The sequence below is a fragment of the Prionailurus bengalensis genome, chromosome D1, assembly GCF_016509475.1.
Source record: "Prionailurus bengalensis isolate Pbe53 chromosome D1, Fcat_Pben_1.1_paternal_pri, whole genome shotgun sequence".
Classification (NCBI taxonomy): domain Eukaryota; kingdom Metazoa; phylum Chordata; class Mammalia; order Carnivora; family Felidae; genus Prionailurus; species Prionailurus bengalensis.
Window position 1 is genome coordinate 60,050,488 of NC_057346.1, and position 13,695 is coordinate 60,064,182.

Sequence of the window (13,695 nt, forward strand, 5' to 3'; positions counted from 1 at the left end):
TAGTAAAATCATGCCTCATTCATATAATAGAATTAAATACAACATTTGGAAGCACTCCCCACAATGTTCCAGTGTCCCTTTAGTACTTCCAGCTATTCCAACAACCGAAACATTCTGTGCAACATTGGAAAAGATGAAGCTGTCCCTAAATACCTAATGGTTTTACAGAAATCAACATTCTGTCCCCTAAACTCTCCTACAAAAAAAAAAATTCCAACACTTAATTCTTTATCCACATCCATGAATTTAATAGATCTAATTAAACAAAGCTCAGTGAACCAGTGGTTCAAGAGAGCCACATCAGAATTAGCTGACAAGCTTTTCAAAATAAAACCCCCCAGGCCCTATTCTAGAAATGAGGACCAAAATGTCCAGGGTTAGGATGTAGACATTTGTATTTTGAAAGGTTCAAGTGACTCTAATGCATTCTCGTGGAACTAGAGACTATATTTCATGTAATCATCATTTCTCTTTCAGTAACGAGATCTGCTTGAAGTTTCCTCTCTTCTCAATTTAACAGATGTCACAAAGTGACAGACTGGGCCTTCAGCCTATTAACTGGTAACTCTCCTTTCCAGGGAAAATATTCTTGGAAGCTTAGCAGAAGTCTAGACCTGGCTATGGGTCTATCTATCTATACATTTGTTTTTCAACAGTGCATTCAGAATTGACAGTTGTGCTAGGGGTTAGATGTCTGGACAGTTCCATTTTGACCACAATCCCTCTCATACTGCTGTCTTGAGTCAGAGCCCCTATACACTCACTTTACTGTATCTGTTGAATAAATTTTTTGACCCATCATCAGCACAGCAAAAAACTGTGAACTGTAATAAAGTTATTACAATAATTTTGCCATCCATTTTCTTATTCACCCCCACAATCAGAAATCTGTTGTTCATGTAAATCTGACATCTACAGAGCAGACATGTCCGGATTTAAAAGCCAAGTAATAGTTTTTCTCTGTGACATTCATCCTTATGTTGAAGATTTTAATGTTAATTTGGGTTTCATAGTACTGAATTCTACAGACCAAACCCACAGCTCCATAACAATCAAAATTTGTTTTTAATAATCTTATCCTAACAAAAACCTAACCTTACACATATATTTCACAAAGGGATTTTAAGTAGCAATAAAATACCCTGGAAAACACCTAACAGTATATAGGCTCTTATATATTATCTCAACAATCCTAATATGATGGTATTATGTATCACTACCTGTACTTTCAGGATGAAAAAAACAGGATCAAGTGTTTACCAAATTTCCCAAGGTCAAAGAAGTAGTAAGTGGAAAAACCTCAGTTTAACCTATCTTCTGACTCCCCATAGATACCCTCGATCCTAGGAGAGAACATACTAAGCAATAAACAATAACGTGTTCAGTGTTAAGGAAATTCATCTGTTCCAGACTCAAGAATGAGAGGCAATGCCGGTACCAAAATCTAATTTAGACTCCTAGAATAAAAGCTTCTCATTCAAGCTCAGCCTATCTTTTTGACTCAAGGATGAGAGACAATGCTGGAACCAAAATCCAATTTGGATTCCTAGAATAAAAGCTTCTCACTCAAGCTCAGCCTATCTTTTTGGTTCTGGGCACAATTAGCTTGGCTTAATCTCAAACCTGATCATACTGGGACTTAAATTGGTTTTTTTTTTTAATTATCACCATGGAAACAAACCAAGATTTTTGTAAATGACCTCATGATTTTCATTACAATTGGCAGAAACTGAATAATTTACCTCTCTGCCCTTCAAATAAATCATTTTCCTGCCTATGTTATGAAATCTCAGTGACTCAATGAAAGATGCCCCCTTCCTTACACTTACTCCTTCCAAACAACCTAATTCATTCTTCAAAACCTAGCTCAAATGTCATCTCTTCTATAAGCCTTTCCTAACTTCCTCTAACAATTAGTCATTCTGCTGAGCTTACACAGCTCATAATGATTTGTTTACAAGTATCCATGTTGACTCTGACTATAGCGGACACTGTTATAATACCAACTACACAGACCTCCGTTCAAGACTGAAGGATTTGTTGTCCCAGCTGCTGAGAAGTACTACCGAAAGATAACCCTCAGTTGTCAGTCCTGTTCAGAACTGCCTCTGCTGAAGAGCTACCTTACCGAATGTCATATCCTCTTCCTAGAACTAGCCCATATGCAAAATCAGGCCTCTTCACTCCAACTAAGGGTAACTTTAAAGGCTCTTCCTGGCTTCACATTCTCCACAGGATTGGTTGAGTCCTTCATTAAGGTCGTATCACAACTCAATTTCCTCTTCTCTCCCAACGTGCTGATCCTAAGAGCACTGTCTAATAAAACTCATGCAGGACTACCTCCAGTTCAGAGTCTGCTGCCCAGGGAGCTCACCTTCTGACATCTCCAACTCTCCCCAATACACAATGAACTTGTCTGGGTAATGGACAGTATCATTTGTTTACTATCCCAGAACCTAACATAGGGTCTGAAACATACAGTTGACCTTTAAATAATGCAGGAGGTGTTCTAACTTTTGACTCCCCCAAAACTTAAGTACTTAATAACCCACTATTGACTGGAAGCCTTACCAATAACAAACAGTTGTTTAACACATATTTTGTATGTTATATGTATCATGTACTACATTCTTTTTAAAAAATATTTATTTGAGAGAGAGAGCTAAAGAGCACATGCACACACGCAAAGGAGGGGCAGGGAAAGAGAGAATCCCAAGCAGGCTCTGTGCTGCCAATGCAGAGCCCGACTCAGGACTCAATCTTACGAACCAAACCGTGAGACCATGACCTGAGCCAAAATCAAGAGTCAGATGCTTAACCGACTCAGTCCCCCAGGCGCCCATACTTACTGCATCCTTACAGTAAAGTGAGCTAGGGAAAAGAAAATGTTAAAGTCATAAGAAAAAATACATTTACAGTACTCTCTCATATTTATTGAAATAATGCCACATGTAAGTGGACATGTGCAGTTAAAACGCTTGTTCAAGGGTAAACTGTACTCATTTTCTAAATTAATGACAATCACCACTTAAGTGTTTTTTATGTTGTGTTTTGTTTTTAAGAGAGAGAACACAAGAAGGGGAGGGGAAGAGAGAGGGAGATGAGGATCCAAAGCAGATTCTGCGCCAACAGACTGACAGTAGTGAGCTGGATGCAGGACTCGAACTCACGAACCATGAGATCATGACCTGAGCTGAAATCAGACTCTTAACCCACTGGGCCACCCAGGTGCCCCTAGTGTTTTTTAAGCACAGGCTGAATGATCAAGGTACTTTAGAAGTAACTTCTAACTTAAAATCATGTTTCATGAATTCTCACAACAAAAGAAAGCCATGGAAGGGAAGATTCTTGGTAGAATCTGTCATTTAATTAAGAGGTTGCAAAAAGGAAGCAATCACAAAAGGCTGGATACGACTGGCAGACAATTCTTTGTTTGACCTGTTATAAATATGGCATATTTCACATATACCTAAGTATGCATGTATATAGAAATGTTTGTGTGTGTATGTATACATTAGCTCAAACTAGCTGATAACATTTAAAACAGGGTTATGGCAGAAAAACAGATTTGGGGCCTCTCATAAAAAAACCTAATGATTAAGCAAACTAGAACTGTAATCAACCAATAATAGCCTGGAGTTTTAGTAGCAAATGTCCCCTTTGGTAAGAGCCATATAATCTTTAATCTCCAATGTGCCACAATACCTACCCAACATCACTTATTTCCATCAGCTGCCTGGCCTCAACAGATTTTGAGTTTGTAACTTCTGATATAACCTGAGAAAGGACCCACACATTTAAAACTGGAAGATCAGGTAAGTGCCAAGAAGCACAAGTCATCAAAATTAGGTCAGAATCTGAGCAGGAAATGTCAGGGAAAATTTGTGGGTATTTAGAATCTGAACTGGACCATAGGGAATTAGAAAGAGGGGAAATGAGCACCAGATAAATAAGGTACACAGGTTAAGAATGGGTATTTGTGTACCTATCTTATCTGGCCTTTTATTTTAATATCAAAGGCCAGCTTCCCTCATATGATAAGCATATAATATACTTATCAGCATAAACATATAATGTACTTATCAGTTCATTAGGTAGTGATGTAATTAACCTTAAATTACCCAACTAAAGGAATAAACCAGAGCACTCCACTACATACGTACCCAGAATATGGTATATCAAGAATAGGACACCACCAGAACATTTGGACAAAGTTACCCCTATGAGAGTTATTTCAAGGAAAAGATGCTTAATGAAAAAAGCAAACTGCAAAAAGATACACTTGGCAGCTTACGTACAATAGAAAAAACAATACACTGTTATTTATGGATATGTATATACATAGTCAAAGTAGAGGGAGACTAGAAAAAATACATTAAAGTGGTTGCCTCTAGAGAAAGGAAGGTAAATGAGACATGGGGCAGAGAATTTGGAGGACCCAAACTTTTCCATCATGTTTATTTCCTCTATTAAAGCAACAACAAAAGATCTAGATGACGTAGACAGATATCTGCACTAACTCTATTTTTCCATTAAAAAAATAAAAGTAAGGGGGTGCCCGGGTGGCTCATTGGTTAAGCGTCTGACTCTTGATTTCAGCTCATGTCATGATCCCAGGGTCGTGGGATTAAGCCTTGTGTTGGGCTCTGAGCTGAGCGTGGAGCCTCCCTAGAAATTTCTCTTTCTCTCCCTTTCTCCCCTGCTTGCACCCTCTCTCAAAAAATAAACAAACAAATAAATAACGAATTATCTCATAAACCTCCCAAGAATCCAAAGAGGTAGGTATTTTTATCCATATTTTACAGTGGTGAAATTGAGGCACAAGAAGTCACTTGCCAAGGACCACAAAGCTACTTTTTTTATTTTGAGAGAACATGTACACAAGGTGGGGGAGGGACTGAGGGGGGTGGGGGGAGAGAATCCCAAGCAGGCTCCATGCTGCCATTGCAGAGCCCAACACAGGGCTCGATCTCACGGAACTGTGAGATCATGACCTGAGCAGGAACCAAGTGTCAGACGCTTAACCCACTAAGCCACCCAGGCGCCCCTCCACAAAGCTACTTTTAACTATTAGCTGTGCATACAGAGCCTAGAGCTCCTAGACAATGAACTAAAAGGAAAAATCACTTTGCATTCATTAAATAAGGAAGCTATAACCCCCAAATTTGGCAATTGTGATCTAGCACTATCAGGAGAAACAGACACTTCTCTGGCAAACGTGAGATTTCTGGTCATCAGAAAGGTAATCGCTCTTATGGATTGACAATATATATCACCTAGATGAACTTTCCTCCAAAGATTAACTACTTCATGGATGGATTTATCTACACTCATTATAGGGTTTTTTTTGGATAAGACATATTTGGAAAGAAAAAATTAAAATGAAATAGTGCCATACAGAAAAAGACAATGCCCTTAAATTTACTTTGTTCTCTGTGTTACATCTTTTAATTAATAATTCAGACTGTCAGATACAAGAAAGAGGCAGCTTTAATAACAGACATCAGTGTCCAGTATTCCCCCACTGTCCCAAATAAAGCTTAATAACCTGACATATCTCCAACTTTTATGAGCTTTGTGAACTCTGGGCATGACAAAACTTAGTCGTCTTTCAGAAAAGTGGTGGACAGACCCTAAAACATGGTTACAACCCAGCAATTGCCAACTTTGAGTGGCATCTGAATGACTAAGCAAGCTTGCTGCTCTCTGACAACAGAAAGTTACACAACTGGGAAGTAATTTTTCCTTTCCCCTTCACTGAGTTCCTTTGTACCAAACTCAGTAAAGAGCAAAAACAATAAATAATTGTTAGATGAATGAACTAGTAGTTCTCAGTTTATAAAGTACTTTCTCATTTATCCTCTCTTCTAATCTTCACAAAAATACTAGAATATTCTGGTGGGAATTATCATCCAGAGTTAAACTGAAAGGAAAATGTTCACTTTTGCCTTGAATGGGAGAGGAAGGATGGAGTCAGCTAGAATTCCAGAAGTTGACGTAGTCTTAATCACCTAATATCACATCCCAGCAAAACCATCTGCTATCTTCTTGTTTTACTGTATCCCTATGATCAATCCCAGATCAAGTCATTCCTTTTATTAGAACATTCGTTTTTCTCCCCTAAAAACTATGTCCCTTTTTTTTTTCCCCCTAAAAATTGCTGTTCAGGGGTCCCTGGCTGGTTCAGTCAGTAGAGCATGTGACTCTTGATCTCGGAGTTGTAAGTTTGAGCCCCATGGTGGGTGTAGCAATTACTTAAAAAAAAGAAAATCTTAAAAAAATTTTTAAATAAAAATTGCCATTCAAGCCTCACCTACTTCACACTGTCCTAGATTAGACCCTTCAGACTCTTATCAGTATGAAAACATATCCCCACCCCTCTCCCTTTCCAAACCCGATTACATAATTACAAACTAATACCTCCCAGCTGCTTTTAGTTATGCAATATATTTGTTGTCATACCTGCCACTTGAGTGTATGAGTTGTTTGCCGCTCTAGTAAAAAGCATCTAGATTTTGCTCAATATCTTCCATTAGGCTGTAAATTAATTAAAAATAGCCTATATTATCTAATACAACTCCTTTCTTCACAGTGCTGAGCACCATTTTTCATCCTTTTAACATAACGTTCATTTTATAAAGTAGTGAAGAGTACATTAGCTTTGGAGTGAGACAAATCTGTATTTAAAACTCTCCGCCACCTACTATCTTTGCAATTTTCTGTAAATCTAAAATTAATTCAAAATTTAAAGTTAAAAAAGGAATTTAAACCACCCTGCCACTTGCTACTGTGTAACTGTATTTGTCATAATATTCAACCTCTTAGACCTCAATTTCTACAATTAAACAATAGGGATTATCTGGCCTACACTAAAGGACAAAAAGGTCTCAAACTAGAGTGCCTCAAAGGTAGGGTTTTTTTTTTTTTAAGTAATCGCTACACCCAAAATGAGACTTGAACTTATAACCCCAAAAGAGACGTGCTCCAGTGACTGAACCAGCCAGAGGCCCCAAAAGCAGGTTTTTCTTTAGCTTTTCAAAATATATTTTACAATATTCTTAAAGTGTAAATTAATTTCCCCTCCCTCTAAGCCTTGACTGCTCAATGCCTCGTTAAAAAACCACACATAAAATGATTTCCCAATACTTCACTGTCACCTACTGACCATTTAATACAACCATAAAATATCACTGTAAACAACAAAAACAAACACCCCCTCCACACACAACACACACACACAGAGGTCACTCTGATCACTCACTCTCTTCCACTCAACTCACATCCTTATCCTTAGTCTTATTCCCAACAGGACACCTTTAATCTACAAATCCATTCACCTATTTCTTCCTAAGAAGCTTAATCCACCAACAAGGGTTAGGTGTGTAGATATCAGAACTCTGTGTCAAAGCAGCATGTGGAAGCAAGGTATGAAGCAATTACTAACTGCAAAATGCATTCATGGAGGATGAACTGTTCCCTTCCTGAAAAAGTTCTAATTCACTCAGTTCTTTCTTCCTTTGATTAGTGGCTTTTAAGTATTTTTAGCTATGGAACCCAGTACATAAAACAGACATAAGGAGAAGCTGCTCTAGCTGAAGTAAAGAATAGGTACAGTAGAACCCTACCAGCTGAGCCCTCTCAAAGAAGCTTAGGGCTGTAGGAACCAGTGTGAAAAATCATTGTCCTTTCTAGATTAGTGGTTTTTTTTTTTTTTTAATTTACATCCAAATTAGTTAGCATATATTGCAATAATGATTTCAGGAGTAGAATTCAGTGATTCATCCCCCATGTGTAACACCCAGTGCTCATCCCAACAAGTGCCCTCCTTAATGCCCCTTGCCCATTTAGCCCATCCCCCACCCCACAACCCCTCCAGCCACCCTCAGTTTGTTCTCTGTACTTTAGAGTCTGTTTTGTCCTCCTCCCTGTTTTTATATTAATTTTGCTTCCCTTCCCTTATGTTCATCTGTTTTGTATCTTAAATTCCATATATGAGTGAAGTCATATGATATTTGTCTTTCTCTAATTTCACTTAGCATAATATACTCTAGTTCCATCCATGTTGTTGCAAATGTAGATTAATGGTTCTGAAAGTGAGGTCTGAAGGCCTCTAAAAGTCTCTGAGACCTCTTCGAGGATGTCCACGAAGTCAAAACTATTTTCATAATAATACTAAAACATTAACTTTCTTTTTTTAAACTGTACTAACCTCAGCACTGAGTTGCAAAACCAATGATATATAAAACTGCTGGAACCGGGGCACCTGGGTGGCTCAGTCAGTTAAGCAGTTAAGCATCTCACTTCAGCTCAGGTCATGATCTTGTGGTTTGTGGTTTGAGCCCCGCGTCAGGCTCTGTGCTGACAGCTCAGAGCCTGGAGCCTGCTTCAGATTCTGTGGGTCTCCCTCTCTCTGTGCCCCTCCCCTGCTTGTGCTCTGTCTCTCTCCACTCCCCCCTCAAAAATAAGTAAACATTGAAAAAAATATTTAAAACAAACCTGCTATTTCGTGCTGGAACCTGAGCATGAATCAGGACAATGACCCAAGCTCTAAAATAGTCACTAAATTCTTCACTGCCACCCACTTACAGCACACAAAAAAAATCCACTTTCACTTGAATGCCTTTGATGAAGCAGTAAAAACTGATTGTATTAATTCTTGATATTTCGGCATACATCTTTTTAAAAAATGTTTATTTATTTTGAGAAAGAGTGTGGGAATGAGTGAGGGAGGGGTGGAGAGAGATGGAGAGACATAATCCAAGCAGGCTCCAGATCCCACAAATCTCAAGTTCATGACATGAGCCGAAATCAAGAGTCGGATTTTCTTTTCTTTTTTTTAATGTTTATTTTTGAGAGAGAGACAGAGCACGAGCAGGGAAGAGGCAGAGAGAGAGAGACACAGAATCTGAAGGAGGCTCCAGGCTCCTCTGTCAGCACAGAGCCCGACTCGGGGTTGGAACTCATGGACCACAAGATCATGACCTAAAGATGAAGTCAGATGCTTAACCAACTGAGCCACCCAAGTGTCTCACATCTTTTTAATACTCCGTGATTATTCTTTGAGATGAAATGGGAAATACTCAAAAGCACTTCTTGTAAATGGAAACACAAGGGCTATCTCAAAGAAAAACACTTGTGTGATTACCTGAGTAGAAAGCTGAACCAGCTGATTTTTTCATGAAACACCATTTTTACTTCCGAGAATAAACGATAAACTATGGTTACTCAGACTTGAAACAAAAAATTAGAATTATGTCTACAACTATGAGCTTGCCAACTTCCCAATTCTTAAAAGACTTAGCTGATGAGATGGGTGGAAATGTTAACAACTGTATAATTAAATTTGTCAACATTTGGAAGAGGTACATAACCCAGTGAACCAATAATTTCTAAATGATCAATGTATGAAGTCATAAAATCATGCATGGTAAACATTCAAAGTACAAGACAGACCAATGAATTTTAATGTAACACTGTACAAAAGTTCAATAATATGGTTTCAGATTCCATATTGCAACAAATCTTTAGAAACGTGTTAAGTATAGTGTCAAAGGAGAATACCTACAATTACTTGAAAAGGTTATTAAAACATTCCTCCCTTTCCCACCCTTTTCTGTATGAGGCAGGATTTTCTTAACATACTTCAACCAAAACAACTTATCAACTATCTAATGCAAAAGATCTGCAAATCCAGTGGTCATCTATTAAGCCTGACATGAAAGAGATTTACAAACATATAAAACCCCACTCTTGGGGTTCATTTTTTAAATGAAATTGTTAACAAATGAGATTATTTCTTTAAGTCAATAAATATTTAAAACTTTTAGTTTCTATGGGGTACCTGGGTAACTCAGTCGGTTATGCGTCCAACTTTGGCTCAGGTCATGATCTCACAGCTCGGGAGTTCAGGCCCAGTGTCAGGCTCTGTGCTGACAGCTCAGAGCCTGGAGCCTGCTTCGTATTCTGTGTCTCCCTCTCCCTCTGTCCCTTCCCCGCTCACCCTGTCTCTCTGTCTCTTTGTCTCTCTCTCTCAAAAATAAATAAATATTTAAAAAAAATTTTTTTTAATTTTAATTTTCTAGTACAGTAAATAAGAGTAGATATAACCCATATAAACAAAGGCTCTCTGGCGTATTCAATAATTTTTAGAAGTATAAAGGAGTCCAAAGACCTCAAATTTTGAGAACTGCTGTACTAGAATATTCCTACAGCCTCCTTCTAATTCATTTGCCAGATTCCGGTTTGACATCTTCCAATTTACACTACTACTCACCAGCTTAAACTCACTCTTAGTATCAGACTTAGGTAATTAGAGCTATATTTTAAGAAATAATTTTCATTTCTCTACTACAAAACTGCATTACACTTTAAGTACAAACTCTTCAATATGACAATTCAGTGTCAGTACAAAAGAACAAGACTTCTGATCAATGCATATTCATATGACATCAAATGTTATCAGTAATATGAAAGATAATGGAATCCCACAGCATCACATTTAATCGCATCAATTCAACTACAAGCTCTTTTGCTCTCTTCCCCAAAAAGAGAACTAGATATTGCTTTATTTACCCAATGGCCTATCCCCTTTCAAAAAGACCTTGATTTCTATCCCAGAGAAAGGGAGGCTACCATGGAAATAAAGGAAACTAAAGAAAGTCACTCTAGGACTCTCAGCTTTTCAGCTGTCGGATACCAGATTTTGACAATTTAAGGGTTTTTCAAGGACAGTTTGACAAAATGTAAGCATCTGTACAGCTGACTTTACAAGCATACACCAGGTAAGATAAAGGTATGACTTTACTGAAATATTGGTAATGTATTCTCAAGAGCAGTGATCTCCCAATCCAGGCAATTTTGCTTCCCAGTGGACATCTAACAATGTTTAGAAACCTTCTTAATTGTTACAACTTGGGGAGGGGATATTATGGATATCTAATGGGTAGAGGTGGGGAATGCTGCTAACTATCCACCAATACACAACACAGCTCCCAGACAAAAAGAATTATCTGGCCCAAAATTTCAACAGTGTTCAGGATGAAAAATCGTCTCTAGAGACATGTGATGCCAAATACTTAGGTTCAATTCCAAACCCAAAGAAATGCACTAAATTCTCAAAAACCGTTGTTTACATGCCTTGCCTCTAATATTTATATTGTTAAATTAATTTCTTTCTAACCTTTCAACAAATTGCATAATTACAATGCTCTATGTAATACAATGTGCTCTCTATTGGAAATTAAACATCAGAACTACTATCCCTTACTTCCTAGGTTTATTACTACAATAAAAATATCACAATATCACAAAAAAAATACCCAATTTCTTCCAAGCCGTAAATTTAGTTCCCTAAAAGTTCTATTTGCTCTTAACTATCTATGAGCTAGTAGACATGAATGAAGTCAGATACCAAAGTACCATGTAACATACGAACAGTATGGGTCGTCTTATCTAGGCCCCATATTTCAGGAGCACACATATACTCAGTCTGTTTATAGACTATTTTTAGGTTTAACTGCTCCATATTTGTTTATCCCTTCAAGGAAAAACTACTTGGCCTACTATGTGCCAAGCAACTTGAATACAAAGACAAAAATATTTACCACAGTCTAAATAAGATAAACAGCTAAAATACAAAATGATTTGTGCTATAAATAGAAGTATCAAATAAGTGTTAGGGAAGCTTACAGGAGACAGAATGCCAGGAAAGGCTTCCCAGAAGAGGGTGACGCTTGAACTGAGAAAATGTCACAGAAAATACACGGTTCACATCTCAGTGTTTAAACTACTACTCCTCTGCTCTTATGCACTAGTTTTGTTTTTGCTTCGTCATCTAAACAAGAGCAAAGTGATGATCTGACCAATGTAAATAGACCAAAGTGGCAACTTTCAATTCAATTTCATCCAATCTTAATGAAGAGTCAAAAAATAATTCTATCAAAGTATTTCCCAGTACCTCCAATTTGTCCACGTTGTTTTTTTTTTAATATGCTAACTTCTTCCTCCAAGTAAACATACCATCTGTCACCCAGTTAACCGGCACTTTTCTGAATTTATAAGACTGTCAGAGATCATGATCACTGCTCTTTTCTTTCTTCCAGTTAGTTTCCTCTTCCGAACACAGTTTCATTTTCTCATCTTACTCTACTACAATACTTTGAATTCTGTACCAGAAAGGAACCATGAGTTCCGAGGTACCAGAACTACAAAATAACTGCTGCCTCTCTTTCTAAGCCTTGTCTATATTTCTTGCTTTCTATTCCAATGCTTCTGTGAGTCACTAACTGGACTCTCTTCTGAGTCCCCAGCAGCTGATACAAATAAAAATTTCAGATTTGAAACAGGAAGCTAGCCAAAGACATGTACGTAGTCTTATCGATTCGTTTCCAATACGTTACATCATTGACATTCTTTAACCAACTTTTGAGTTCTCATAGTTTAGGTTAGGGTACCGCATATGAAGCTTCTGCCTTACTATGAACAGACCTGGTAGCAACCAGAACGGAAACGCTACTGAAGACTGCTGCCAACTACCGAATGCCCCCCCACCCCTGCCGCCAATAATGGGAGGCTGGAACACCCAAGGAGGGTGATACACGAGAATATTTTCTAGACTGAGTCAGATCTGGTATTCACTAATCCCGTCCCTTCTCTGGGCCTCAGTTTCTCCATCTATAAAACTTGCTAGTGACGTACCGTAGGAGGATTGGCTTAATTTCTAAGGTCCTTCCGGCTACAGTAATCCAGATATCCCATCTTTCTCATCTAGTTTTACAAAGAACACGTGGGAGGGCAAAAAAAATAACCTTTTACTCCACTAAACCGACCTTAATTCTCAGATATTGTTTTAAAAAGCTAACAAACTCCTGACCCACCCACCCTAAACCTCGGGCAAACCTTGGCAAGCCGTGAAGTAGCCAAGACAAATTGAAGCCCATCCCACACTACGGTCAAGAAAGTGCTGGGGAGACCCTAGTCAGGGAGTTAAGACGCGGCCCCCGCAAAGGGCCCGCCCACCTAATCACAGCCAGGCAAATGAATGAGTACCACCAGATACACGGACGCTCCTACAGCGCAGGCTGCAACTAGAGACCCCGGGGCCCATACTCCACCGATACCGATTCCCTCCCAGCGCCTGAGGAGCCCGGCCTTGGGGCCGCAGGGTCGCGGGCCCCGCCCCCTCCCTCAGGGCAGTAGGTGCGCGCCGGGGCGCGAGACTTCGGTGAGGAGGCCTGGGACGCCCCGCGCACCCGCCCGCCCTGAGGAGAGGAGGAGCCTGTCGGTCCCGGGCCGCCACCGCCCCGGCTCCCGACTTACCGCGGTGCGGTGGGGGAAGGGAGGTGTCAGGAGTGAAGGCCTAGACCCGTCCACCACCCGCCGCTCAGAGAGCAGCGCGCGGCCGCCACGAAACCGTCGCCGCCGCTACCACCACCGCCACCGACCGCCGCTTCGGGCGCAGCGCGCAGAGGGCCCGACTGCGTCACACGCCGCCCGCCGTCAGAGGCTCGCTCCCGACGCTCCGCCCTCGCTGTCTGAGCATTGGCAGAAGCCGCCGCCACTCTAGGCCCGCCCTGTTATTCATTGGGCAACGAGTCTTTTGAAACCGAACGTGAGGGCGGTCTTCGGGAGAAAAGGAGAGGGGGAAGAGGAGGGACAGAGGAGTTACGGGGAGGAGCGGGGAGGGGCGATGGGAGG

The 13,695-nt window shown here is 39.8% G+C and overlaps 1 protein-coding gene across 10 annotated transcripts in view; it reads right to left on the minus strand.

Annotated features, from left to right (window-relative positions):
- The window catches only part of NUP98 (nucleoporin 98 and 96 precursor), a 117,777-nt gene extending 104,156 nt beyond the window's left edge, over positions 1–13,621 (minus strand). For 3 of the 10 annotated variants that reach the window (XM_043580380.1, XM_043580375.1, XM_043580373.1), the window contains exons 1-2: positions 13,318–13,488; positions 6,463–6,537 (exon numbers count right to left, since the gene is read on the minus strand). The gene's annotated coding sequence lies outside the window, so the exon portion shown is untranslated. Of the gene's footprint in view, positions 1–6,462; positions 6,538–13,317 lie in introns of all 10 variants that reach the window. The other 7 variants (XM_043580379.1, XM_043580372.1, XM_043580381.1 and 4 more) reach the window with 5 other exon arrangements.
- Between the last annotated feature and the right edge of the window lie 74 nt (positions 13,622–13,695).